The sequence below is a fragment of the Crocodylus porosus genome, unplaced genomic scaffold (assembly GCF_001723895.1).
Source record: "Crocodylus porosus isolate Cpor-Errol unplaced genomic scaffold, CroPor_comp1, whole genome shotgun sequence".
NCBI lineage: Eukaryota > Metazoa > Chordata > Crocodylia > Crocodylidae > Crocodylus > Crocodylus porosus.
In genome coordinates, this window is record NW_017728931.1 from 131,023,462 (window position 1) to 131,045,273 (window position 21,812).

Here is a 21,812-nt window from a genome sequence, read left to right on the forward strand (position 1 = left end):
CCCACCCTGGGTCCCAGAGTGAATCACAGAGCTGTAGGTACCACACAGATGCACTAAAAAAGTGCTGCCCACCCTGGGTCCCAGAGTGAATCACAGAGCTATAGGCACCACGCAGATTCATGCTCAGTCTGGGTCCAAGGATGAGTCATGGAGCTATAGGTGCTACAGAGGTTCACTTTGAGGTGCTACCCACAGGACTGTGCCCACCCTGGGTGGGTGCAAGACCGGGTCACAGCACAGCAGGCAGCCCCCGGGTCAGGAAGGGGCACCGCAGACCCCTGGCTCATCACTGGCAGGATTCCCCCTTCAGAGGGAAAGGGCAGGAGATAAAAGATGCCCACGAGCAAAGGAAAGAGCCCATAATTTGAGCAGGGTGACCTTCACAAGCAGCTCGTCTGAACTAAGTAGTGGCCAGCATGGGTAGATCTGCCTTCTCATTTAGTTATTTTCTCCTTTGTCCGTCTCCAACCTTTTCATTCGGTAGACCACTTCCTAAGAAAGAATGCCTCACTTGGGAGCCACCCACTCCCACACCAAACCAACACCCTTCCCAGGCTTCCTTCTCAACATCTTTTATTCTGTGGCTGGCCAAGGAAGAGCCTTGCTGACCACAGCCTGAAAGATACTGCACAAACTGCATGGATGATATCAAACTTTCCAGACAAGACACCCGAGCATTCTTCCAAAAATGGCCTTGATTCCTCCTAGAAGGAGCGCAAGTTGAAAGTTTGCAACTGGGTTATGGACCAGACCACCGCTAGACTTCCACTAAAAGACCAACAAAGATCAGTCAAAGAATGGGATATATTAGGATTTCCACTTCAGGGAAGTTTTAAACTTCTCGACATTTGGGGTCAGAGATCACTTCAGTTATTAGGGTTGCCTCAGGAAACAGGAACTTGGAGTTGTCTTCTTATCACCTGTCAACAAATCTAGGGCGAGTTTTATACTAACTCTGTCACCACAGGATATGACGGTTATGAAGGTTTGGAAGCAGAGACCATATTTTTACCATGTTGCTTAAACCCTGAGCCATGAGTGTGGATTGTAGGCATTCCCTGTATATGGGGAAATTTTATATATATGTGTGTGTGTATGTGTGTGTGTGTATTTGTGTATATATATATGTGTATATATATTATGTATATGCATATATATACATACACACATATTATATATATAATATATATAGTTCTCATATATATATATATATTTCTCATATATATAGATATATGAAGGTTATTCGCTGAACAATAGAACCTTGGAAGTGGCCAGCAGCCTTGACTTGTACCGTCTTGCAAACTTCAAAAATGGTTTTTCAACCTTATTTCCTCAACAGTTCACACAGAAAAGACAAATTTCAGCATCATAGAAAAATGTCTATGTTGCTCAACATGGTTTTAACATGGTTCATTATTCTTTGCTTGTTAGAACACAGTTGTGATTAATATGCTGGAAGCTAGAAGTCTGTTTGAATTTTAAATGTATAGAAAATTATTCTTCCCTTTGATAGCCAGGTTCAGAATAAATGTCAGGTAGATTACAGGTAACGGCACTTTTCCAACAGATGAAGTTCAGTAAAGAAATACTGATCTTCTAGGACTGGCAAAGACATAATTCCCATTGATTTTTACAGGTGCTTTCTGTCCACTAGAAAATGTCTAATCCTGAGCAGGCTAAGCACTTTGAAAACGTTTTGTACATGCATCACATAGATTGTCTTAAATGCTGGTGCATTAAAAGATGCACTTAGCATTTTTTGAGATCTGCTTAAATACTGGAAATATTTCAGGCCATGTCAAATAACAAGGAAGCTTAAAGGTCTGCTTTTTACTTTCTTATCAAAATCCACAATCTCTATGTAATATAAGGGGAAAAAAAACATTTGGGAGTGGTTTTTTATGGGGTTTTTTCCCTGAGTGGCCACATTTTCTCTTTAGAATACGGCTATTTACTGTAAACGTAACACAATCAACAAGTAAAGTTTAATCTTTCCAAAATATGCTAAGCAAATCATACAGTTATTAATCAATGCATATACTGAAACTGTTGAAAACAAGAAAAAGATGCCCTCTTGTGGCAATTTGACTATGATATTTAAAACTGGGGGAAATAGTTCATAAAATCTCAGGAAGTAGAGTAAGCATTCCTTTTTATTCCATGTGTATTAAGAATGGCTATAAATGCACTGATAAGGTTCTACAAAGGTGATCCCATAGGAGCAGAATGAAAAGATATATTCATTGTCCACATAGAGCATCTTTTTAAAAGTTCAGATAGTAGAAAAGAAGTCTTCTTAAGCATAATAATATCAATCACAGCTGTTCCCACAATTCTAGGGGGAGGCATGAGTGCTCCATCAATGAAGGGTGATTTCTCCAAATGCCCTGCAAATGGTTGAAAATTTCATAGGAAAGTTAGCTTCATATTTCTTAATGTTATTCATTGGGTATTTAGTTGCCCCTGCAATTTGAAGATTGGTGAACTCAATATCATACAAATATGAGAAAAATATGCATTTATTGCCTTGTCTCTGACAGTTTATTTGAGATTCCTTGGGCCAAATTCTATGCTTACAATGGCCAGTGTAACCTGCCAAACTTCACAGTAGTAAGATGCATTACAAAAAAGAGGTTAGATTTGTAAGACTTGTATTATTCACTTTTTCTTCTCTTCCCGAACAATGGTTAACACACAAAGAGGCAGGAGTTAAAATGGTGCAACATGTCTTTAAAAGTAACTAAAGAAACCTAAGAGCTAAGCCATTTTTTGGGTGCTTGTAACAAGGCATCTGAAACATGATTATTGTCCAGCTACTTAGTATCAACTGAGTAATCTAATTGGCAAACAAAATTATTTTCATCATACCAGAACTATCATAGCAGAAACAGAGCCTCTTAAAGGTTACAGTGGAAATATGCCACAATATCATAAGCATTTGTCTTTGTTCAGGGACTATTATTTCTATGTAATATCTTAGATGTACATGGCATTGTGTAATGCTTCACATGATCCAGACTATTCTCTTCCCGGAATATTTTACAACCAAAGTTTTGGCAGTCACAGGTTTGATACTCACTTAAGTTGATTTTGATTTAGTACATTGGGCCCTGGATGAGCTCCTAAAGGAACATGTATACAACTATAACAAAGTGTTGCACCGCCAGTTTAAGTTTTAAAGATGGCTGTGAAAGGGGTAGAGTAGTGCTAACAGTGTCTGTCACCTTGCAATCCATGCAGAGTAAAGCCTTTAGTTCTGAGAATGACAATTCACCCTGTCCTTGCTCCAGTGTGGGTGAACAACTGAGAAGAAATGCAAAACTCTGATCAGAGATGATACCTTTTATTAGGCCAACTAAGACATTGCAACAACAAAAGCAAGCTTTTGGGCACATGCACCCTTTCTCAGGCTCAGGGAAAATTAAAGCTGGTAAAAAGTCCCCATAGGTAGAAAATAAACTTGTTTTTTTTACACAGAGGTGAACAACTGAGGCATCCATTTCCTGCTACAGCTTCTCCCTTTGCACCAGCTCAGCTTCTTAGACTCTGCCGGGTCCATCCCATGTATCCAGGATGGGGAGCAGCAGCTCAGAAAATTGTTGTTTTACCTCCATTCTGGTTTCCCTGCAACTAAGGCACTTGCAAGGGAGAGCTGCTTACTTCCTTGAACGGCTTCACAGCCAAGTTCATGAATTGGCCTTTCATACTACAGCTGTCTATCAGACGAGCTTGATATAATTATTTTTTTTATCAGTACAAATACCTTATTTTTTCTGTGCATTCTATGTGCAAAGATAAGTGCGACTGACTGAAATCTTTCCCCCCTTGCTCTTTCTTCAGGCTAGAACAGTGGTTTTCAATCTGTGGTCCACAGACCTCTAGAGGTCTGCAGACTGTGTCAAAGGGGTTCACGAAAGATGATTTTGATCAATCAAAAGCATGTGAATACCCACACTTACGAGTCAAAGGGTCTTCACTTCCATTCAAAATTCCTGAGGGGGTTTGCACCAATGTTCAAAATGTTTTTGGGGGTCCACAAATGGTAAAAGGTTGAAAACCACTGTGGTAGAGTATCAGGGAAACACACAGACAGAGGCTATAGAGAAGTAGTTAGCCATGTTAAGTCTGAAGTCAGGCAGAAGGAAAGGCAGGGTGACACTTCAGACACAAACTGGTTCAGAGAGGTATAAGCTTTCATGAGGATCTGATGAAGTAGGCTGTCATCCATGACAGCTTATGCCTCCCTGAACCTGTTATTCTCTAGGGTGCCACCTTGCCCTGCCTTCTGACAAAGGATGCAGACACATTATAAATGTGTTTCACTTAGGGAAGTCCCTTCCTTTTTGCATTTCTCAACACTGTATTGCAATGTTTATTTGGTGCAAAGTATGATTAAGGAGGAGCAGCCAAGGTGGGAAATATGAATCCTTTGGTCATAGTGGATTATAAGAGAGTTTCACAGTAAATTGCTAGTTGTGGTACAAGAAAATATCTTAATGAATGTTAGCATCTATAAAGCTGTATCTTTGCATTAGCTGATTAACAATATATTGCCCTGTGATGTTAGCCCATTGTGCTAGGTGCTGTAAAGATGTAAAGGATAACGGTGATCTGGGACATTTTGAGTTTACATCTTACTGAAGGAATCGGGTACAAGAGGTATGGGAAGAACATAATGATGAGGGCTGGGGAGGTAAAGTCAAGGGTGACACTAAATAAGAACATAAGTCCGTACAAATCGGGAAGGCAGAAACATGTCAGTGGTAAGCCACTGCATGCTGAAAAAGTCATCATTTCTTGGTCATGATGGATCTGATGCTGAAGTAGTAACTACATTCAAAGTCACTATAGTCAATTATAATTCAAATTGGCAGCATGTTAATTCGGATCCAAATCAATTATTCCACAGTGAAAGTTTGGCTGTGTTGTATGCAGATTCCTGCCTTTACTGGGAAACACTCCTGAAAAGGGATCAGATCTGTGCCATAAACACTGACGACTTCCACTGATTTCCACTGATTGGGTGGAAACGGGACAAAACCTGCCTTAGAAATTTAACCATAACAGTGGAAGTGTAGACTTTAATACATCAAGACCTTACACGCGAGAACCAGGACTGGAAGATATATTCTACTCTTAATTGAATGAAGATAACTCCTATTGACTTCAGTGGGAACTATATTCATGTTGAAGTCCCCCCTAGTGTTACATATAAAAACAAATGCTATAACAAGAACTGATTTCACTTTTTTTTAAAATCTCCAGACACAGGATCTCAGGTTCTGTTTATCTTTAGTATGAACAAGCCTTTTGTGTACTCCTGAATGTCACTTTTAATATGCAAAATGTACTTGTGGTTAATTGAAGAAAACACACCCAAGAAATGGTCCTTTATTAGATAGAAAAGGTCTTTGTGGCTTGAAAAGATAGTTTTGTCCAAAGTGCCCCCTATTTATTATTTATTTTTGGATATTTTTGTTTCCCACCCAATTTAGAGTAAAAATTACTCTGACTGATCACTTTTCAAGCAAAATATCTGTTAAATGAAACCACATGTTTAGTGATTTACACAGTACATTATGTGGACTCATAGTCCTGGCTATAAGGTTATCCTTAATAAAGCCCAATTTTGAGTGTATTACAAGGTTTTTGTCCTATTTCACAAATGTTATATTTGTTATAACTTCATTTACAATGACTTATTGTTTACAGTTGTTTGAGACAGTTTTCTTAAGGCCAAGGCAAGCCAAAACCTGTGGGCTATTTGCAGGAGGAGTCAGAAAAGACGAGAAATAGGTTGCTTTGTAATTTGATTTTTTAAAACAAATTTCCCATTATTCCACTGGGTTGCTTCTCTTTATTATTGTGTTCAAATGCACTTCATGCTGTGTTTGCCTAAAGGCTAGGTTTTCTTGCAGCACACAGATGCTGAAAATGAAACGGAGACTGAAGGACATGCTTACTTTTGGAGAAAGTAAAGGAGGGGACATTGCAGTGATGCATCAGGTTCAAAGAAACTGTCAGGGTATTTTTTTTCTAATGTTGTTAAACTAAGTCCCATGGAGACTGTGCGATGGAAGCTTCCTCTGCAGGAACAAAGACCCCACAGGCCAAAGGGCCTAGCGAGGAGTCTATGCCCCACTCAACGAAACCTAAACTAAGGGATCCCAGCAGAGCTTCCAAGGCAAAATCTACTGTGAGCAACATTTCTAATTGGCAGCTTATTACATGGGCAGAGCTTGGAAGAACACCAGTATTACTTTCCCTGCAATCTGCTCCCTGACAGCTTGCAGAAGAATGGGGGCTTTGCTCTCCCCCACATTGTCCTTCAGCTCTCCCTGTGTCAGATGTCTTCTTGGCTACTGCCTTTGAAAGTGGAATGAAATCATCCTTGACATACATATATAGTTGGATGCCACTTGCTTTTATTTGGCAAGGGTCCTCTCCTGGACCAAGATCAGGACCAGGGGCTATGGACAAACATTTATGCTTAATTTTGCATACATAGAGTAATCCAGCTGAAGTCAAATGAAGTACATGCATAAGTGGTTGCAAGTCTGTAGAGGGCTTTGGTAAGAAAGGTGCTATTCAGCTCTAGGTTATTACCTAGAAATGGTATGGTCCCATTTTGATTGTCATTCTGTTTGTTATTGATAAAAGTTACCTTCACATTTCAAATAGATTTCATAGATTTCATAGACATCAGGGCTGGAAGGACCCTCGGGAGATCATCGAGTCCAGCCCCCTGCCCAAAGGGCAGGAAGTCAGCTGGGGTCATAGGATCCCAGCAAGATAAGCATCCAATTTGCTCTTGAAGGTGTTCAGAGTAGGTGCTTGAACCACCTCTGATGGCAAATGCATATATGCTCCTGCTCCACTCAAGCTAAATAAATATATTTCTAATTAGTTTTGTTTATTGCTCTTTTCAGTGCAAAAAGCTTGCTCCGTTTTATACTAGAGTTAATTCAGTTCACATCAGCAATATTTCTAGATGTGGCTATGTCTGGCTGCCTTTCAGTCTTTTGGGCTATGGTTAAAAAAAAAAAAAGCCTAACAAATTAATAAGTTCAACATCATTGAAACCATGTGCATGTATGAAAAAATGTTGATACATTCAGTGGCTGTATCAGCTGTGATGACAGTAACCTGGACTCAAATACAGACAATCCAGTATGTTGCTGTAAATAAAGATAAAAAATCTCCCTCTATGTAGAGATGCAACATTGTGGTTGGGGTAAGAACCCTCTCATCAGATCAGATACCAAATATGAAGTGAAATGTAAGAGTCGCTTAGTTCTTAGATTCCCTTTTTGGGTCTCATCTTACTGAATGGTCAAAGTCCCATTAGTTTCACTGTATTATAGCAACAGAACTGGGACCTTAGAGAGGGAACGAGTGCGTAGTTTTAAAGGCAGCGTTACAGTGATGGTGTGGCGGTGATGATCCAGGAATTATTCAAGATAAAATCATTTCTAAGGGTGATATATTTATTAGACGAACCGCATAGCTGGGATAGGGTTAGACAAGCTTTCAAATGCAAGTCATTCTTCTCTAGGTCTGAGGAGCAAAAACTAGCATGAAATAGGGAAAAAAAATACTGAAAGAGGAGGGAGGAAAATTTCCAGGCAGAGGAAAAGAAGCCTGGAAGGCTTGACTTCTGGGACATCAAGACCTATCAGAATTGAGGAGGGTCATTATCACCTTTCATACATGGGAAGAATTTAGAAATCAGGTACATTATAATGTTCCATAAAACCAATAACAGTGGTTTTTATTATCCAGCAGCTAATGATTTTTTGTTCCCAAGTTCGCCTTTTAAAAGTATCAGGTAGACTTCCCTTGAGTACAAAGACAGTGAGGTCAGAGAGGTAGTCGTTGTTCTGTGAGAAATGTGCTCCAGCCTTTCCTCTATGTGGAAAGGTACAATCTATTATTGCATGTAGGCATTAGGTGCCTATATAGAAAGAAATTAGTAATTCAGTTATTGAAAGAAAAATATAGATCTATTACTTCTCAATGTTTTTAAAAATATTTTTCTGTATTTTGTCCAGCTGAAGGGGGGGAAAAAACCCCAACAAAAAGCCCCTGAACATGTCAGTTTTACTTTTCATATTTGGTCCTTAATTGGATTTCCAATATAGAAAAACCTGAAAGTGAAACCAAGTAAGCACTACTTTTACCAAAATCAATGTTTCAGTCCTTTTCTTATGTTATAATGTTCATGTTAGTACTGACATCCAAAATGCTGAATGGTTACACTTTTAAGTTAGTCAAATAAGAAATACACTGATACAGAGATAATCTATACATTGATAAAATTGAAAATTTATAAATTTAAAGGCTAGAAAAGAAAATTATAATAATCGGATCTCTTGAATAACACAGGCTAAAAAAGTTCAGGCCCATAACTTCTGGTTGAGCTAGAACAAATATTTTAAACACAAATCACTCCCATCAAGACTGGATTAAGTGTCAGAAATGTGGCCAATCCCTAGGAAATTGGTCTAGTGATTAATTCCCATAATTCTGATTAAGAACAATTATTTTACCATATGATACTATTTTTCAGGTGATAGAGTTATTCAGCTGTGTGCTTAGTTGCTGTCTGTAGTGTTATTCATCTCCATTTTGGTAAAACAGAAAAGCTAAAACAATTTACTCAAGCATCAAGTCTGTTCCCAATTCTAAAGACAGACAGACACAGTGGGTATATCTACGCAAGACATTTACTGCATGGTAGACTAATTAACTGCACAATAAGAATTGCACACCTATATGTGTGCCCCTATTAGGCTGGAGTAAACTAATGTACTCCAAAGCAGGGTAGTTTTTGTAACAGGGCACATGTAGATGCTGCTCCGGCTGGCTGAGGAATGATGGTGCTTCAGAGCAAGGGATGCCTGTTGGCTACCCCTGTACTAGAGCTCCAACCAGTCCCTCCACAGCACATTGTGCTGGGTAGAGCAGCCCTAGGCTGGTATCCCAATCCCCTGGGCCTTCTGCCAGCCAAGGCAGCTCTGACCTGGGTCAACGTGCTGCGCTCCTGGGAGCACATTCATGGACTCATAGAAAATTGTGGTTGGAAGGGACTTCAGGAGGTCACATCTAGTCCAACCCCCTGCTCAAAGCAGGACCAGCCCCAACTAGATCATCCCAGCCAAAGTTTTGTCTAGCCAGGTCTTAAAAACTTCCAAGGATGCAGATTCCCCCACCTCTCTGGGTAACCTGTTCCAGTGCTTTACTACCCTTCCTGATGGGAAAAATCTTCCTAGTATCTAACGTAAACTTTCCTTGTTGCAACTTGAGACCGTTTCTCCTTGTTCTGTCATCTGCTAGCACTGAGATCAGTCCAGCTCCATCCTCAACAGGTAGTTGAAGGCTGCTAATAAATCCCCTGTCAGTCTTCTCTTCTCTAGACTAAATAAGCCCAGTTCCCTTAGCCTCTCCTCACAAGTCATGTTCCCCAGCCCCATCACCATTTTTGTTGCCCTCTGCTAGACTCTGTCCAATTTGTCCACATCCTTTTGTGGAGTGGGGGCCCAAAACTGATCACAGTACTCCAGATGTGGCCTCACCAGTGCTGAATAGAGGGGAGAATCCACTTTCCTTGACTTGCTGGCAACACACCTACCGATGCAGCCCAGTATGCTGTTAGCCTTTCAGGAAACAAGGGCACACTGTTGGCTTATTCAGCTTATTGTCCACTGTAACCCCCAGGTCCTTGTCTGCAGAGCTGCTGCCCAGCCAGTCAGCCCTCAGCCTGTACTGGTGCATGGGATTGTTGTGTCTCAAGTGCAGGACTTTGCACTTGTCCTTGTTGAACCTCATGAGATTCCTTTGGCCCAATCCTCCAATATGTCTCGGTCACTCTGAATCCTAGCCCTACCCTCCAGAGTATCTACTACTCCCCCCAGCATGGTATGGTCTGCAACCTTGCTGAGGGTGCACTCTATACCATCTTCCAGGTTGGTGAAGACATTGAACAAAATTGGCTCTAGGACCAAGCCCTGGGGCGTACCCCTTGCTACCTGCTGCCAACTAGACACTGAGCCATTGATTACTACCCTCTGAGCCTGACACTCCAATCAGTTTTATACCCACCTTACAGTACATTCATCAAGCTCACACTTCCTTAGCTTGCCTGCAAGACCACTGTGGGAGACTGTATCAAAACATTGCTAAAAAAAAAAAAAGGAAAGAAAGAAATTCAAGGTTTATCACATTCACTGCTCTCCCCACATCCACAAAGCCAATCACTTCATCATAGAAGGCAATCAGGCTGGTCAGGCATGATTTGCCTTTGGTGAATCCATGCTGACTGTTCCTAATCACCTTTTTCTCCTCCGTGTGCTTCAAAATGGATTCCTTGAGGACCCGCTCCATGACTTTTCCAGGGGCTAAGAATAGGCTGACTGGTCTGTAGCTCCTTTGATCATCCTTTTTCTCTTTCTTAAATATGGGTACTATGTTTGCCATTTTTCAATCAGCCAAGACCTCCCCTGATCACCATGAGTTTTCAAACATGATAGCCAGAGGCTCTGCAATCACATCAGCCAACTCCTTCAGCACCCTTGGGTGTATCCCATCCGGCCCTGTGGCCTTGTATATGTCCAACTTTTCTAAATAGTCCCCAACCTGTTTTTTGCCACTGTTGTACACTCGCCTCTTCCCCAAACTGTTCTGCCCAGTGCAGTAGTCTGGGAGCTGACTTTGCCTGTGATGACCAAGGTGAAAAAGGTATTGAAATGGTGTACCCAGCAATTAGCTCTGGAGTTCATTTACAGACATTAATTGCAGAGTGATTAAGGTTATGCACTTTGAAATCATGTATTTCTTACTTCTCAAAACTGACCAAAAAGTTATCCTCATTCTACCCAAGTATTTATTAAATCAAGATTTTTCTCTTTCCTAAGTATATAGAAAGCAGGTTTTTAAACAAAGTAAATAGTCTGAAACACAAATAGAAAAGGATGAGGGGGGTTAAATAAAATAATTATTCAGAACAGCAAGATCTAAATCTAGGCACAATAATATCTTCAAGCCATAATTTACATGATCCTGGACACTGATCCAGCCTGTTTCCTGTAGGGCTCTATGTAGCATGTACATACTGGACAATATAGGCTAAGGGCCAGATTCTTTTTCCATCCATTAGGCATTGAATTAAGCGATTCTATTCTGCTCTGTTAATATCCTAAAATCCATTACTTTTATAACATGGCTTCAGCATACCCTTCAGACTGGGTCACAAATATGCAGTTTACATTAACTGTTTTTCAGGAGTCTGGGTGAAGTGGAATGACATTTCACTTAGGCATGTCAATCCACATATGCACCTAATAGGTGGAATAGAATCTAGTCCAGAAATGGCAGTATATTAAGCTATCTCCATATCCAGGTTAAGCCAAAACCAGAATAGAATAGAAGCATCTCAGTCATTTTTTTTAAATACTGATAAAAATGGAAAATGTATTGTTCCTCTCCTTCCAGTTTTTCCCTCTCCTCATACTCGTGAGCTAATACCATATTTCATGCTGCCTTGCATTCTTGGAAACAGTTGCCTCTTCTTTGGAGGACAAACACATGACCCCACTGAAGCCACATTAATTTACTCTATCTGACCATCTAGCTCAGGGTTTTGGGGACCAGATGGCATTTTTGTTGTTGGAAGCACAGTTCATAGCACAGATAAGGCTCTCTGAAAACCTTTACTGATCGCTGTGTCTGTTAAATCACCACTTGTCTGTATTCAGGACTGTGCTGCCTGTTTCTTAGCTGACAGACAGTTTTCCCAGCCTAATAGTTAAAAACAGATTTCTTTAAGTGCTTGTTAACTAATAAATAAATAAATCAATCGATCACATTTTAAACTACAAATAATAAGGCTGGTATTTTGCTAATTGTAAAACCAGTTCTGCCAGAGCATTTTTTAAAAAATCTTTAGACTCATAACCATGAATTTGACATATTTTGTACAAACCTCAGCAACCAAGTGATCTTATTATAATTGCAATCATTCTTCTTCCTGTTGTTTGTTACCTTTGCTTCTTGATTTCTGATTCCTGGCAGGTAAGAAATTATTTTGGGCAGAGGCAGTATCTTCCTGTGCCTTTGCGTAAGATCCAAGATAAGCTCAGATTCTCATTGGGGTTTTGTGATGCTTTATCAATAGAAATAATGAATAAAAATATTAATGAGAGAAGACTGAATTAGGATTATTTTTCAGATCCAGGGGAAAAAGTCCTCTCTCTGTATTTTACAGTTCTGAGCCTTTATGTATTTAAAATTAGTGCATAGCATTATCCAAAAACACCAGACCTGAATTACATTAATTTACACTCCTATAACTGCAGCGTAACTGAATTATTGTGTGTGAATTCAAGCTGAAGTCACTGAGTTGAATTGCACAGTCCATATTATGCAGGAGGGCAAACTAGATCAGTGGGGACCAACTTTTTTTGCAAACATGCCTTAAGGTAAGTCTTGCCAGAGCCCTCTTTCCAAGTGCTAGTCTGATCCCCTTCCCCTTCCCCGGGTGTTTTTCTGTTCTCTCCACCCTGCCCAGTCTTAACACTGTCCTCAGTGTCTAATTCATTGCTCTGCTCTCCCTATTCCCTGCTAGATCATCACACTTAGTGGCTTCACATGCCACTTAACGATGAAGTTGTTCCCCTTGGTCTATGGGTAACATGCTTGCTACTCTGCAGTCAATGGTAACATGTCCCTTGACTTTAAGGGAATACAAACTTTAACCGTGTCTCTCTGCATTTGGCTCAGTCTCTGAAATAACTCAGTCTCTAAATCTACCTCTTCAACATAAAGCCTTAACAGAATCACAATTTCAATTTAAAAAAAAATGCAGCGTAACAACCTACTTTAAAAGCTGTAACTTGATTGAAAAAACTAAGAATTATCCTTACTCAGGAAATCTTTCGGCTTTGCAACACAAGAAGTAAATGCTTTTTCTATTTCATTTGCTCTTGTTTTCTACGAAGTCATTTTTAATGAAATTTTCTTGGCCCACAGACCCTGTCTGGAACGTCAGATCTTTGATATTTTTATTCATCCATATACCATCATTCAGCAGTCTGATTGTATAAGATTGTTTAAAAGCACAAAACCTGTTTGTTTTGGCAGCATTGTTTAGGAGCTACATTTCAAAAGAGTGCCATAGTTTAGCATACACTGTTGTGTACATGTAATGTAGTATTTTAAATTTTAAAACCCCAGCACATTTATATTGCAGGTGCAAGTTGTCAAAACTTGTGGCTTCTTAACTTCAGCCCAAAGACATAACTATATCCATATTTTCATAAAACCGGTTACATATTCTAATTGCAAATTACATAGTCCCTGTTCATTTGATGGCCCTTTCCTTATGTTTATTGAATCTAGAATTAAACTATAAAGGAAAGCAGACTTGGCAGGCATCTAGGTGGTTACTGAAGGGATCTAAGGCATCATAGTTCCAGGTTTTGTGGTGGTTGTGGTAGAAATGGATTCAGTGCTCATGGTTTGCTTTTATGGGATATCATTGGACACTTATAGAAACACATTCTTCTTTTTCCAGAATTATGCATGTAGGATTCACTGGAAAATTTAAGTGCAATTTTCTGATGCCTCATTGCTAAGTCACCAAAATAACTTATCCCTCAAGTTAGTACTTTTTTTTTGTTTTAAAAGGACAATGACCAGTAGTTTAAGCATAAGTCTATGGCATATTTCCTTCCAAATATAAGAACCGAGTACGAGCAGTGCATGCACACAAGGCTGATTTGGACAACAGAGAAAAGAAAATTGTGATAGCATTAACTGTTATGAAACCTATTTCCTGAATATAGGAATGACAAGAATATAAGAAAATGACAAGTTATTTTAATAGATTTAAATCTGAAATATAAAGTGACCTGTATAACCCTGGCCACATGGCTTTAGCCAACAATCTCTGCTTCAAACCCATACATTGGATACTTTTCTAACAGGTACCCTGCAGATGATCCCGTCTCAGTTGAAAGATGTTCAATCTACTTCAGCATTGACATTCAGTGTCTGAAATCTAAACACTGCAGTCTGGTACTAGTACATGAGAAGCAGGAATTGATGGGCTGTCATGTGGATGTTACTTAGGTGAGGACATATTTGATACATCTCAGTATATTTACATGTAACATGGTGTCTTGTCTAGTGATACAATTTAGAAGGTACATTTGCCTCTTTAGATTTTTTTATCCTCACTTTTAGGGACTAAGTTAAAGAAAATTTGACACATTGCTGAGTCAGTGGTAACTAGGGGTCTATACAAGCATTACATGTAGAGACACTTATGTTCTAAACAACAGAACAGATAATCTCCTGGGCTAAGTACAGACAGTCAAAAAGCCCGAGGCTCAGTTGATTCAGTCTTTGCAGGTTAGTCTAAGCTGCAAAAATTAAACCAGTAAGCAAATGAATAAACGTTCACTTTTGATTCAGGAAATGCAGCCATATGCTTGCAGTGACTCAGGCCAGAAGCCAGGGGGCACTAGACCATGACTTTGTGGCATGTAGCCACCATGGGCTGTGTGTTTGCTTCCTCTTCCTGCTGCCACCAAGGTGTCTGGTATTTGCAGTCCCTAATCGCAGCAGCAGGACTCTGCATGGTTGTTTGTCACTTCTTCTTCCTACTTCTGGGTGCCTCTGGGATTTATAGTCCACAGTTACAGCCAGCAGTAAGTTTAGTATGGCAGGACAAGTCTGTACTCAGGGGAAGGGAAGTTTAGCTCCCCTCCCTGGCCCCAGACCCCAGCAGAGGTTTGTCTGGGTGGGAGGGATGGGCAGTGAGCCAGCTAATGAGACCAGTGAGCCAGCCCTCACTGGCTCCAGCTAGGAAGCAGAGGGCCAGGGCCAAACCTGCTCTTTGGAGCAGACAGCACAGCCCAGCCCAGGGCCAGAAAGCATGCTGGGGGGTGCGACTTAATTTGAACCAGAAAAGGGTCTGGGACCCAAGTTTCATAACTTGTTTTGATGCAAATCAGTTAAGTCTGATACTACATTCAGTGAGGTTTATCTTAAACTACTTTCAGCTATTTTGAAACTGGTTTAAATGTGCACTGAACTTCTGTCCCGTTACAGGTTTAAACCAATTCTGATCACTTATACTGGTTTGATTGTAATTTCTGTCCTCAGCCCTGGAGGACATAACCTCACTAGTGCATAGGGGAAAATGTAATATAATCCCTCACATTTCACTGAACTGATATGATGTGGTCTTTTTTAATTCACAGTTTGGGAAGTGTTTTGGAAGAGGCAGGCAAGAAAGTCAATTTTTTGCCACACATGGCAATGGGAATAGAGTTCCACATGTTACTGTAAGTTGTCCATGCACATGAAGCTTTCCTTATGGCAAGGTAACCTCCAAAGAGACAATCCTAGGTTATCTTGCCTTTTCCTATGAAACATCTAAGACTTGTCATTGTTGGAAACAGTGCTGAACCAGTTAACCACATCTTTGATCCAGGCATGCAGTTTGTGTGTTCCTAAAGATAAATTCTATTTGGTTAATCTAAGAGCTTAGATTTCATTAAAGAAAACTGATATTTTTTAAGGGGGAAATGCCCCCCCCCCCCCAAAAAAAAATTATTTTTCTTCTACATTGTATTTCTTACAACAATTATTTCTGCTAACTTGAATCCTAGACTGAAACATGCAACTAAACACTAAAGCTAGGTACAGATGTTCAAAAAGCCCAAGGTGGAATCGATCAAACTTATTTGGGTTTCTATAAGCAGGGTAGGTTAGTTCAGGAGCAAACAGAGCACCTGTTCACCTTTGGTGGAGGGAGGGCAGATGGCATGCAGGCTGCCTGCACTGGCTAAGGACAGCAGGTTGGGGGTGCTCTTGCAGGCCTCTCAGTATGCCTGCAGGCTCCCCAAGCTGCTGGAGGTTGCCGAGTGTAGCCCAGAGTCCAGTCCACCTTGGCTGGCTACTGGGCACAGGCCAGCATGCCACCTTGCACTGCTGGCGTCTGTCAGCTGTAGGCAGTCAGTGGAAGCAACCATGCTTGTCCGTACCCTGCAGCTTGGTAGGTTCGCTGGTGCTGTGCCTGCTCACCATGGAGTAAGTGGCAGCAGACCCAAGGAGCCTAACTGAGCTGTAGGGCATGGTGGAGCACCCCTGCCTCTCTTGCCAGTGTTAGTCACAGGCATCAGCAGCCAGGTCTGTTCCCTGGTGCTGCACCTACTTAAAGAAGTATAAGGTTCCCTGGGTGGGCTTCTGCACACCCACTCATGGACCCCCATGCTCCCTGCAACCAGGTGCAAACCCAGGGAGTCTGATCAGAGAGGGGTGCACGGAAAAGTGAAGTACCCGTCCCCCTCATCGCAGGCCATTGTCAGCCACTGTGCTGACTCCAATCTGTGAGAGTCCCTGGAGCGGGGCCAGCTGGGTGCTTGGCTGAAACAGCCAAGTGTGGGCTGAGGTTAGTGCATCTCCCTGAGAGGCAGGGGGCTACAAAGGCACCTGGGACTCTGGCAGACAGTAACCTAACATGATTCAAAAGGGGGATCTGGTACAGAAGTTCAATGCACTGAATTAATTCAATAAGTTTGAGTGCACGTTGATACAAAAGTATCTTGGACCAGATTCTGCCAATTTTAGACCAGACTAACTATGTGCCCTGAAATTCTGTATGGTTACAGGTTTAGTTCGATTTCCGATCACTTACTTCAGATTGTGTGAGACATCTTAGGCTAGGTACATAGGCAGACAAGGTTCTTTGGGTGAATCCGATATCTTTTATTAGACCAACTTAAAATTTAATAAAAGATATCAGATTCACCCAAAGAACCTTGTCTGCCTATGTCCTTGGACCGACACAGCTGTAGACTAGGTACAGATGTTTGTGGGACAGTTTTGCTGAACATTCATTTTTATATTTTACTTATGTTAAACATGCCTTTCATTACCCCACAACTCAGTTGTTTTCTAAATTATTCCATCACCAGGAGTCAGAAACAGAAGGAATGTCCAGCAATGTTTACTAAGGATCAACTCCTGCTCCCACTGAAGCCAACAGTAACATTTAGATTTCACTGTATGCAGAATTAGTTCATTGACCTTGGACAAAATCCTAAGGTTTTTAGTCCTTATCTCTTTACTATGAGAAGGTTATATTCTTCTGAAGTACACAGTACATTTTACAGTTCAGCTCAATAACAGGGGGAAGATCCTTGCCTGATATACTTCATTGTAGCTGCACTGACCTCACTGGATCTATACAGAAACTTTTCATACTACAACTATTTATGCAAATACTGTGTTTTATCTCAAGTGATGAAATAATTTATTACCACAGACTATAAATTACAGGTGACCCTCACCATTCACGGGGGATATGTTCTTGAGAGCCCCACGAATGGCAAAATCCATGTATAGAGCACTACGTTCATGAGCGCAGTGCCCCCAGTGGCTGGCAGGGGTGGAGAACAGGACATGGCTGCACTAGTGATGGTGGGAGCCTGGCAGAGGTGGCAGGATCCTGACAGCAGCAAGTGCAGAGCTCCTGCAAGTGTATTTAAGATGCAGTTTTGGCATTCATGAATATTTGAAACCACAAATGCCAAACCTGAGAATAGCGAGGGTTTCCTGTAATCATTTCCACTAAGGAAAGGTTAGACCAGTGGTTCCCAGTATGTGATAGGCATACCACCAGTGGTACCCAGACAACCTGTCAGTGGTATACATTAACAGATTTATGATAATTAATTTATATGACAAAAATTTGCTGGTGGTACTTAAGGTTGTATCATTTTAAATTGGTGGTGCGCAATCTGTCAGAATTTGGGAACCATTGGGTTAGACATCAAGTCTTTCAATATTTTACATGTGGTACTCTGTTGTGTTAGTTGCAATGTGTTTTGGGAGATCAATTGAAATAGAGTATGGTTAATTTGCATTGGCTACATGCAGGCCACAAATGCTTCACGAAGTAAAAGCAATAAAGTGTCTTAAAAAACACTAAAAGACTTCAGAGAGATTAGCTGTCTGTTCAGGACAAATAGAACTGAAAATAACAAACTTCAAAAGAATGTTTAGCTCAGTTTTAATTTACCTGAAGTGGTTTTAACCTTTGGCTTTTTATCTTCACTGCTACTCTGCAATCTGAATCCACTACATACTACTCAAACCTTATTCAAGCACTGAATAGCTAAGAGAATGATTAAATTATCTATGTTAGTAATTAGTTTACTAGTTGGTCACATACAACGGGTCCAGATGAGCATAGACATATGGTATGTGGCACTGTAGCCCATCTGCAGCACCACACACTGCACATGCAGGCATTCCCCGCACTACTACCTTGCAGTGAAGGGGAGGGGGGGGGTTGCCACACTCTGGCTGCCAGCCAGGCTTTCTGCCATGGCTGTGGCCTTAGGAGGACCCCAGCTAAGGCTGGCCTCAGCCTTCCCTACCCTACCCAGAGTACATGCCAGAGTACACATGGCATGGGTATACCCCAGGGACAAATAGCAGCAGCACAAGATGTACCACTGCTACTTGTCACCAGGGAAACAAACATCCACGCTTATCTGGACATACCCATTAAGGCATTTCTGTTGTGTCTTGGATGTAGTATCTTTAACCTGTATAGATATTTAATCATATAGTGGCTATATTTTGCTTCTGTTTCTGAAACAAATTAACGGGTCTATAACAGGAGTAGGGAAATACCAACTGGTCAGCCAGTCTCACTCTCACCTCTGCCATGCCTGGATGTAATACTTGGTCGGAAATGTAGTGTGTGGGAGGCTGCTTTGTGTGTGGCCCTGACGTCCAGGCCAAGATACATGGCTCCACCTACCCCACACCATGTCCATCTCCATCCTTGGATTTTAACAAGACTTCCACCTAACCTAGGAGGTGCATAGTCCCACCAGAGGGAATGCCCTGCTGGACCTGGTCCTGACCACAGGCGACAACCTGGTGAGAGGACTCCAGGTCCTCAACCACCTGGGTGATAGGAATCATCACCTACTGGAATTTACCAGCAAGCACCGGGTGTCAAGGGCCTGCAGCAAGGCAACAGTCCTGGACTTCAGGAGGGCCAACTTCAATGAGTTGAGGAGATTGGTAGGAGAGGCACTGCAGTCCTGGAGAGTAAGGGAACTAGGTGTCCAAGACGCGTGGTTGTTCCTTAAGGAGACAATCCTCTGAGCCCAAGGGGTGACAGTCCCAACGTGAGTCAAAGGGGGAAAGAGTGCTCAAAAGTCCCCTTGTCTCACCAAAGGCATTCAGGAATGCCTGAAAGCCAAAAAAAGGAGGTGTACATCCAGTGGAAGCGAGGGACTATCACTGAAGAGGATTATACCTCCATTACTCAAGTCTGTGAGGAAGCTGTTAGGAAAGCTAAGGCAGAGATGGAACTAGGGATAGCAAAAAGGATCAAGGACAACAAAAAGTCCTTTTTTTAAATACATAGGGAGTAAAAAGAAGGCACCAGGAGACATAGGGCTCCTACAGGATATGCTTGGCAATCTGGTGGTTACATCAGATGAAAAAGCAGACCTTTTTAACAAATTCTTTGCCTCCATTTTTCTGAGAAGGAACTGGGACATCTCCCCCACCAGGATTCAGGACAGACTCCTCCAGGCCTACAGTCAGGGAAGACCGAGTTAGGGAATTTCTGGAGGGGCTGGAGGTAGTCAAAAAAAAATCAGCAGGTCAATGCTTTCCACCCCAAGGTGCTGAGGGAATTGTCAGGGGTCATTAAGGGGCCCCTGGCATGGCTTTATGAGCACGTGTGGTGCTCTGGCCAGGTGCCAGAATACTGGAAGAAGGCCAATGTGGTCCCCTTTTTCAAAAAAGGGAGTACCCAGGCAACTATAGGCCCGTTAGTCTTACTTTGCTCCTAGGGAAGCTCTTTGAGAAAATTATCCAAGAGCACATCTGGGAGGTACCAGCAGGGGGCAGGATGCTTATGGGTAACCAGTATGGATTCATTAGGGGCAAGTCCAGTCAGACCAACCTGATAGCCTTCTACAATCAGATCGCAAAATTATCAGACGCAGGTGTTGCGTTGGATGTAGTCTTTCTGGACTTCAGGAAGGCCTTTGACACCATCTCCCACCCCATTCTCATTAAAAAGCTAGGCAACTGGGCATCGATGCCTACACAGTCAGATGGGTCGCAAATTGGCTAGGAGGTCGCACCCAGAGAGTGATGGTGGATGGGTCATATTTGACCTGGTGAGATGTGGGCAGGAGAGTCCCCCAGGGCTTGGTCCCATAGTGTTCAATTTCTTTATTAGTGACTTGGACAAGGGAGTGAAAAGCACCCTGTTCAAATTCACTGACGACACCAAGATTTGGGGTGGGGTGGGCACGCTAGAAGGGAGGGACAGAATACAGCTGGAGCTGGACCAGTTGCAGGGGTGGGCAAATGTGAATAGGATGGGATTCACTACTGACAAGTGCAGGGTACTGCACTTTGGCAGTAAGAACCAGCAGCATACCTATAGGCTGGGGAACTCTCTTCTCAAAAGCACAGGGTCAGAAAGCTCAGGGTGGGCCACAAGGAGCACTATTCCATGATGGCCCACATTTGCAGGGAACAGATAAAAAAGGCTAAATCAGCAACCAAATTTAGATTGGCGACTGAACTTAGATTAGCAACGGAAATCAAGGACAAGAAGTCCTTCTTAGGTACATAGGGAATGTGAGGATAACAAATGGGAGTGTGAGGCCATTACGCAACAACTCAGTAGAGTTGCCATTATGCAACAACTCAGCACCAAGGAGAAAGCGGAACTCCTGAATGAGTACTTCACCTTGGTCTTTCACTGGACCAAAGGCAAAACAACACCAGGTAGAGTACAGGATAAGCACGGTAGGAATAATCACCTTCCTACCATTGCCATAGAATTGGTGTATGACCAATTAAAAAAATTAGACATACAAGTCAGCGGGACTGGATGATCTTCTGAAGGAACTGGCCAAAGTCAGTGTGGAACCCCTGCCAAAACTCTTCCACAACTTATGGCACTCTGGAGAAGTCCCTGAGGACTGGAAGAGGGCCAATGTTGTGCCCAGCCACAGGAAGGGCAGGAGGGGGATCCAGGTCAGCCTAACTTCCATGCTAGGGAAAATCCAAGAAAAGTTCATCAAGGAGTTCATCTGCAATAAGCTTGCAGAAGATGAGATTCTGAATGACAGCCAGCATGGCTTCATTGTGAGCAAGTTTTGCCTTACCCACCTATCTCCTTCTATGACCAGGTAACTCACCACCTGGACGTGAGAGAGCAGGTGTCTACTTAGACTTCCAAAAGGCCTGTGATCTAGTCTCCCACAATGTCCACATGATAAAATTGGAGGATTGTGGGCTTAACTCTGAGACAATTGGGTGGGTGAGAAACCGTCTGCAGGATAGGACCCAGACAGTCATAGTGAACGGATCCGTGTCAACCTGGCTACAAGTGGGCAGTGGTGTCCTACAGGGGTCGGTGCTTGGTCCTGTACTTTTCAAAATCTTTATTAAGGATTTGGACATGGGGGTGAAGAATTCACTGGCCAGGTTTGTGGATGACACCAAGTTATGGGGGAGTGTGGTCATGCTTGAAGATAGGTTGCAGATACAGGTGGACCTAGACAAGCTAGCAAGTTGGGCAAATCAGAACCTGATGAAGTTCAGTGTTGAGCAATGTAAAGTGCTCCACGTGGTGATGAGCAACCCCATACACCTACAGGTTTGGCAGCACCAAACTGACTAGCACTGTGAATGCAAGGGACCTCGGGGTAATAGACCACAGTATGAATATGAGCCAGCAGTGCAATGCTGTA